We start from the raw sequence: 7,277 nt of genomic DNA, 5'->3' as shown, positions 1-7,277 counted from the left end.
ATGAAATAAGGAGGTCGGACACTTAGTAAGAAGCTTCAGCAGTAGAAGCTTTTGCTCAATTTGGTTTTTAGTCGTGGGGAAAGATTGACAGACTCTCTTCTGAGGAACCCCATCTCCCAGAGTAACGTGGCTCATCCGGTGATGCCACCCACTATTCAAGCAGTCTGGCTGCATTTCCCTCCCCCCATCCAGCTGTGCTGTCTCTAGCAACCAAATATTGTATCACCCCTCCTGAGGCTGCAAAGTAGCCCAGTTTTAAATGTGGAGGGGTCTATGAGAGCCAGCCACATGCCCACATCTCCACATGGAAGCTCCACTTCTAGTCCCACATAGAAATGCCACCCACATAGAGATGAACACCAAATGTGCTATAGGGAGTGGGTCTCCCTGCTTGGACAACATCAGGATGTCACACCCAAAACAAATAGTATCTATTTGTTTATATATTGAGTGCTCACAAAAATGCCAAGCACAGTTTGTGGTGGCTTTACACAGCCCTGCCATCATCATTCTCAATTTACAGATTTTGGAAACAGGAAGGAGAGGTGAGAGAACTCAGCATGGAAGACTGGGAGCGGGCCCTCTGAACCACCATGCAGCACTGCCTCCATGCAGAAACCTTTGGGACAGTGCCGTTCTTCTCATTCGGGGAGTTTGCACAGAGAAGTCAGCCCTGTATGAGTTAGGACAGAGGTTTCTCACCTGCACTCTCCCGGTACCTACTCTAAGACTTCTGGCCTGTCTGAACTCGGAAATGAGCCAGGACTCTGTGGGTCCCCAAAGCACTGTCCAGCTCCACAGCAGCCAAAACAGCTAGTTAACAATCGAATAGAAAGCAAACTTACACTTGAACCAGTAAGAAAAGAAATCTAGGACAAGAACTTTCATGTAGCACTAGTTCTCAGAGTGTGGGAGCTCTGAGGCACATATCCGGGGAGCCACTTCTGGCTCAGATTCACGTCCTCTGACTCCACATCCTGTGTTCTTGCCATGATGCCCCAAACTTCTCTCAACCTACTCGTTCTGCAGACTAGGAATACATTTTCAGCTTGACTGTTACTAATCAAACATGAAAATTTGCAATCGCAAGACTATGAGAAATTAATGTCATCCAAGTTAGAAACCACAGAGCCATATTAAACTCCTCTTTCTCCCATTCAGGAACTGAGTCCCTAAGAATATCCACACTCCATCTCATGCTTTGAATATTTCTCTTCATATTCTTTGATCTCTGATCCTGCCCCACTGTGAACCTCTCTCCTGTTTGCTTCCACAGTTAATAAATAACAGTTAGTTATTGTTTCTAAAAGCTAAGACTGATCATATTATTCCTCTCTCTGCCTAACACCCTCCAGTGGTCCCCCAGGGCTTTAAGGATCAAATCCCAAGTCTGATGTATGGCCCACAGGCTATCGAACATGAAGACAATTGTCCAAACCTCTCCAAGATAGAATATCTTAGAAACACCTGCAAAAATGCCCCTGCAATAAAAGTAAGTTCACTCACTTTCACATATTTTCTATACCATTAAGCAATTTCCACATTTAAATAAAAGTTAAATATCCTTCCTTTTTAAAACCTAATTATGAAACTTAAAATTTTAATTATCATTCCCTACAAAAAAAAAGGCAAGGAGAAAAAAGTATAGTTTACCTGTAATTTCTAAAACTTATGTAGAAATTCCTCAGTTGCCTCCAGAATGGCTTAATCAAGAGGGCTAACATTCGGAATAATCGAGCCAAGGGCCTGGCATCGCTGGGAGCCTGTTGCTTAGGTGGGGCCTAGAAGTAAACTTGGCTTCTGTTTATGGTCAAAGGGAACAGTCATGTTTGCGTTGTCACCTTTATTATCTGTAACAACAACAAACATTTCACTTAAGTCCCAAACGACACATTGACAAAAAATAGAGTTGGTCTGAGGTCATAACTGTTTTTATGTATGGGTGAGTAGATTCCTCCAATCTAGTAAAAAAATATACAGACTATAGAACATACAACAGCTTTTCCTTGTCTTTCCAGTTGCATATAATAGTCAACAAAATAAATAAAATTTTATTCTAAATAACATTAAATTTTATTAAATGGCCAACAAAATAACCTATTTTCTTATTTTAATAAATAGGCCTTTCGTGACAAATAGATACAAAGAGACATGAACAGATGAGACTTTTACCTTATTTTGAAGTTGATATTTTGCATTTTTGTCTTAAAAAGTATGTTATAATTTAGACACCATGAAGTAGAAGTCAAGTCCCCATGACAAAGTAACTTGGTTAAATTCGACAGACATTTGTTTAGAGTCTGCTACCTTTAAGACTTGGGCCTGCCAAAAACAACAACAACAACAACAACCCTCTGACTTCCAAGAGTTCACAATGAACTATCAATATTCACAAGTTATCTTTACTTTTTACTTATTTTTTTAACAACCATGTAAGAACCTATTCAGACTAAGCAGAGATAGGCTCTGAGCAATGCCAGCAGCCCAGGGAGGTAGGGGCCCCAGAGAGTGATAAATGTATTAAATCACTGTCAACAACATTGCCTTCATTTTGGTCACCAGAAACCCAGGTTGGAGGCCTCGTATTGTTTTGTTGTTGTTGTTGTTGTTGTTTTAACAGCTTTATTGGGGTAACATTGGTCAATACAATTATATAATTTTCAGGTGTACATTATCATTTGACTTCTATATATTCTATTGTGTGTTCACCATCCAAAGTCTAGTTTCCTTCAGCTACCATATATTTGATCCCCTTTATCCACTTCGTCCTCCCCCTACTCCTCTATTTGACCCCCTTTACCCTGTCTACCTCCCCCCTCCTCCCCCACTCCACTAGATACCACTACTCTATAGTCCTCTGGTAACCACTAGTCTATAGTCCATGTTCATGAGTCTCTGATTGTTTGTCCTGCTCATTTGTTGCTTTTAGGTTTATATCCCACATATAAGTGATATCATGTGATTTTCAACTTTTTCTGTCTGGCTTATTTCGCTTAGCATGATTATCTCGAGTTAATGCGTAGAGCAAAGGCACAATCTGTTTGTCTTTCTCCTTAATACAGAAAATATTGTTTTTCAGTTGGAACACACAAGAAGCAAAGATTCTTCAAACATAAACTTAGAATGTGAAATCCCGAAAGCAAGAAATTCCATCTGGAAGAACCTGTGCTTTCTGAAACACAAGTTCTTGACAAATTAAGCAGCAGGGGGCAGGATGATGCAGGGGAAAAATCAGGAGGCCCACCAGCCAGGACTGGTCTCATTCCTGCTGAAAGTCCTTTTAGCTCTGCTCAGTGTCCATTAACTCAGGAAATGGGTTGGCTAGACTTTTTTACATCCAGCATATTTTGACTTTCATCCGATAATATTACTGCTTGCCTACTATGTGCCAGACACTGTGTTAGATGCTAGAAAAGAGAAGTAAACAAGAGTAAACACAGTCCTTGGCAATTTGGAGTTTACATTCTTGCAAGAGATGGTGGACAATTTACAAGTAATTTCACAGCATTGTTTCAGACAGTGCCAAGTGCTACAAATAAACAACCACTGGCCTTCATGTCCTCTCCTTTATTAGTTCTGACCTCTTCTAGGGCTTTGCACACCCTTGGGGTGAGGGATAGGTGGGGGGGTGGTTGCATTTTCTCTAGAGATGCACATGGCTTTCCTCTCCTCCTTTAACTCTCAGCTCTGATGTCACTCCTAAGAGGCCTTCTGAAGCCACCCTGGCTAAGGTGGGTGCACCCGCCCCAGTCACTGCATACGACGTCACCCTGTTTTATTTCACTTGGCACATTGAGCTCTGTCCAAAACAATATTACTAATTTACTAGAAGAATGTAACCTCCACATGGCCAGTTTTTCTATTGATATTCAGGTAGGCAAACAATTTCATTTCTACTGTGTTCGAAATGATCCACAAACTATGGAATGGAGAAAATATTTCTGACCTATCTGCCAGAAATGTTCCGAAGAATATTTTAATAAGTATTAGGTACTGAACATACTTTTATTTATGTATTTATTTATTCAGCTACTTATCTATTTTACTTCTTGTTAAAGAAATCACATATATAGACCAGAAATTTGTCTCTTTCAGTATACAAATTTAAACGATGCCTTTAATTTCTCTAAACCTCAGTTGTTAAACAAGGCTAATAATCCCCTCACTGCGGGCTTTTTTTTTCCTGATTCTTAAACAAGGTAATTGAAAGCTCCCAGCACAGTATTGGTGTATAAGAAGGGTATATATACCTACTAGATCATTATTGAATTAGTGATTATTTGAAAAAGTTTCTAGTAAAATGTCTCAGTACGTTTTTATAAAAAGCATAACTTCTGACTTTAAAAAATAGCGACATCACTAAACAATAAAGTCAGATTCTCAATGGCATGTCACAACAAAGAACAATGCAATGTAAACAGAAAACATTCTGGTCTATTCTTCAACCCCATTAAGCAATGAAACCACACAGATACCAAAAATATGCTTCTCTCTCTACCCTCCTCGGAATCCAGTCACACAACAGCTGAGCTCACCAGGCCCTGCACAGCTATATGCAGTGGGCAACATCACTGATGAGCTGGCGGGCTAAAGAATAACAAGAAACAAAGGTCAAAGCAAACAGGAACTTGATCTCAGGGATACAAACATTGGCCCAAGGAGGTAGAGCATTTTCCTGAGATCAAATATGCTTTAGTAGCAGAGTCTGATCTCAAACTCAACTTCTTGACTATTTAATCCTTGGGAAGCAGCTGCTGTATCCACAAGGTCAGGTTTAAGTTCAAGGTCTAAGTAAACAATAGGGGCAAGGGAATTATTTTTATTCCTTCAATCAACAAACATTTATCAAGGGCCTATTTGACTAGATACAATCATTTTGAAGATTAGAAATTTGATGAGCCCCAAACAGATCTATAAGTGTTTGAAAAAACTCTGTCAGCCTCATCCTGCTCTCTGCATATTTACTGTATGTCAGCCTGGCCTCAGTCTTCACCAGCAAAAGGGTCTTGATATCTTCACAGGATTCAAAATTATAATACTTAGGTGGAGATAGTAGAAGTAAAGCAATGTTCAGACTACATTTTGTACTGAACTTCAAATTAAAAACATGTGCAATATTATTATATTAAGTATCTCATAATTTGTGCGTTCTGGGACATTTTCATTTTAAGCCCCTGAGACCCTTTTTTGGCTACTGACCTCCAGAACTATAAAATTACAAATTTCTGTTGTTTTGAGCCATAAGTTTGTTGTAATTTGTTGTAGCAGCACCAAAAAACTGATACATTTGCCTACAGTGGAGGTTAATTTTTTGTGTCAACTTAACTGGGCATAAGGTGCCCATATGTTTGGTTAAACATTATTCTGGGCGTGTCTGTGAGGGTGTCTCTGGGTAAGGTGAACATTTGAATGGGTAGCGTGAGTAAAGCAAATTGCCCTCCCACCATGAGTGGTCCTCATCCAAATCATTGAAGGCCTGAATAGAACAAAAAGGCTAAGAAAAGCAGAATTCATTCTTTTTGCCCAACTGTCTTGGACCTGGGCCACAAGTCTTCGGCCTTCAAACTTGGACTCAGAGTGGAACTACACCATCGGCTCACCTGGGTCTTCTTTTTCTTTTCTTTTTTTTTTTTTTTTAGGCAAGGCAACCCTTGGTTGACCTCACAGATTGCAAGGACCTTGTCAGTTTACAATCCCTTATTTTTTTATTTTTTGTTTTTTATGCCTACAACATCTGGTCTTCCTAGGTGGTCTTCCATCCAAATACTACCCAGGCCCGACCCTGCTTAGCTTCTGAGATGAGACAGGATCAGGCTTATTCAGGGGAGCATGGCCATAGACTTACCCTCCATAATCTTGTGAGCCAATTCCTTCTGGTAAACCTATGATTCAGTTCAGGCACTAACCACCTGGAGTTATCACAGTCCTCACAAGCCCAAGGGAATAGTCCCTAACGAGACCGCCCTCACTTCAGATGCCAGCTGCATTTCAGGGATTCCTAGGCCACCCACACTTCCGACTGACCGGTGATAAATTCAGGGGTTCCTATGACCTACTCAGGTCCAGTAATTTGCTAGAACAACTCACAGAACTCAGGAAAGCTCTGTATTTGCAGCTGCACTTTTTTAATAAAATGATATCAATCAGAAGGACTAGCCAAATGAAAGAGACACAGAGGATGAGGTCCAGGAAGGAGCACGACACTTCCTTACCTCCTCTACTTGTCTTGTGCCAGTTTACCAAGCCAGTCAGGGATGCAGCCTGATGATCTCTGTAGCCTGGGGCAAATCCACTAGCCTCTCTGTGCTTTAGTTTCCTTAATTTAAAAGGAGAGTATTAATAGTAATTATTTAATTTTGCTGTTGAAAATGAAATGAGATAATTATATGTAGTGTTTAGAATACCACTTAGTGCATAGTGAGCACCCAATACATGTTAACTGTTGCTTTTTTCATTGTCATATTTTATCAGTTTCTCTCTCCCCACTCCATCCTCAAGGTACACATGCACAAAACTTCCTCTGTTTCAGCAGCCTCTCTTTTTAATATCACCTGAAACAACTAGATATCTAGAAAAACTGGGGCACAATCGAACTCAACTCATCTGAGAAACCAGAAAGGAAATATAGACAGTCATTTTCAGTTTATTTAACATCTACTGAAAGAACCACCCCAAATAAACGTGTTAATTATATTCTAAAAGTTAAACTCAGTCTGAGATGACAACAGATAACGGATGAACATGCTGTGCAGGACCACCGTGAGGTTCCAACATCCTTAAGAACCACTTCACTCTCAAACAGAATCAAATTTTGCTCCCAGTATCCGGATTTAACGTTGGATATCACAGAGTTGAGCAGCAAAAAAAATATGTTTTAACCACTCCACCTTCATTTCAAACTTTCAGCTCTGACTCTAAGCCACAAATGTAGTACCATCAAAAGTATCCGCCTTTTCTCTCCACAATTACCACTTCAGTTTTACCACTTGGTTCGGCGGCCCTGATTTGCTCCAGATTTCTCAACCACATAACCTATGAGTTGTTCTTGACTCTTCTCTCCCTTTTCCTTCCTGAATTTAATAAACTATCAACAAATCTCTGCTGCTTATTCCACTACCATGCCCTACCTCAGCAACACTAGTGCAAACCCCCTATTGTTGCAACCAACTTTTGGGGGAATTCCAGCTCCAGGCGTCAGTCTGGAGGCCCCAGTGGAAACCTGGGGAGGAACTGCTCCAGCCTTTCACTCCCTCTAGTCCTGACTCACATGAAGAACC

At 40.4% G+C, this 7,277-nt stretch overlaps 1 pseudogene; it reads right to left on the bottom strand.

Moving 5' to 3' along the window:
* Positions 1-5,722: 5,722 nt before the first annotated feature.
* LOC111739016 lies at positions 5,723-5,841 on the bottom strand (annotated as a pseudogene).
* Positions 5,842-7,277: the final 1,436 nt, after the last annotated feature.

The sequence above is a fragment of the Pteropus vampyrus genome, unplaced genomic scaffold (genome assembly GCF_000151845.1).
Source record: "Pteropus vampyrus isolate Shadow unplaced genomic scaffold, Pvam_2.0 Scaffold45, whole genome shotgun sequence".
NCBI classification, from domain to species: Eukaryota; Metazoa; Chordata; class Mammalia; order Chiroptera; family Pteropodidae; genus Pteropus; species Pteropus vampyrus.
The sequence above is the reverse complement of the archived record's forward strand: the minus strand, read 5'-3'. Positions and strand labels throughout refer to the sequence as shown.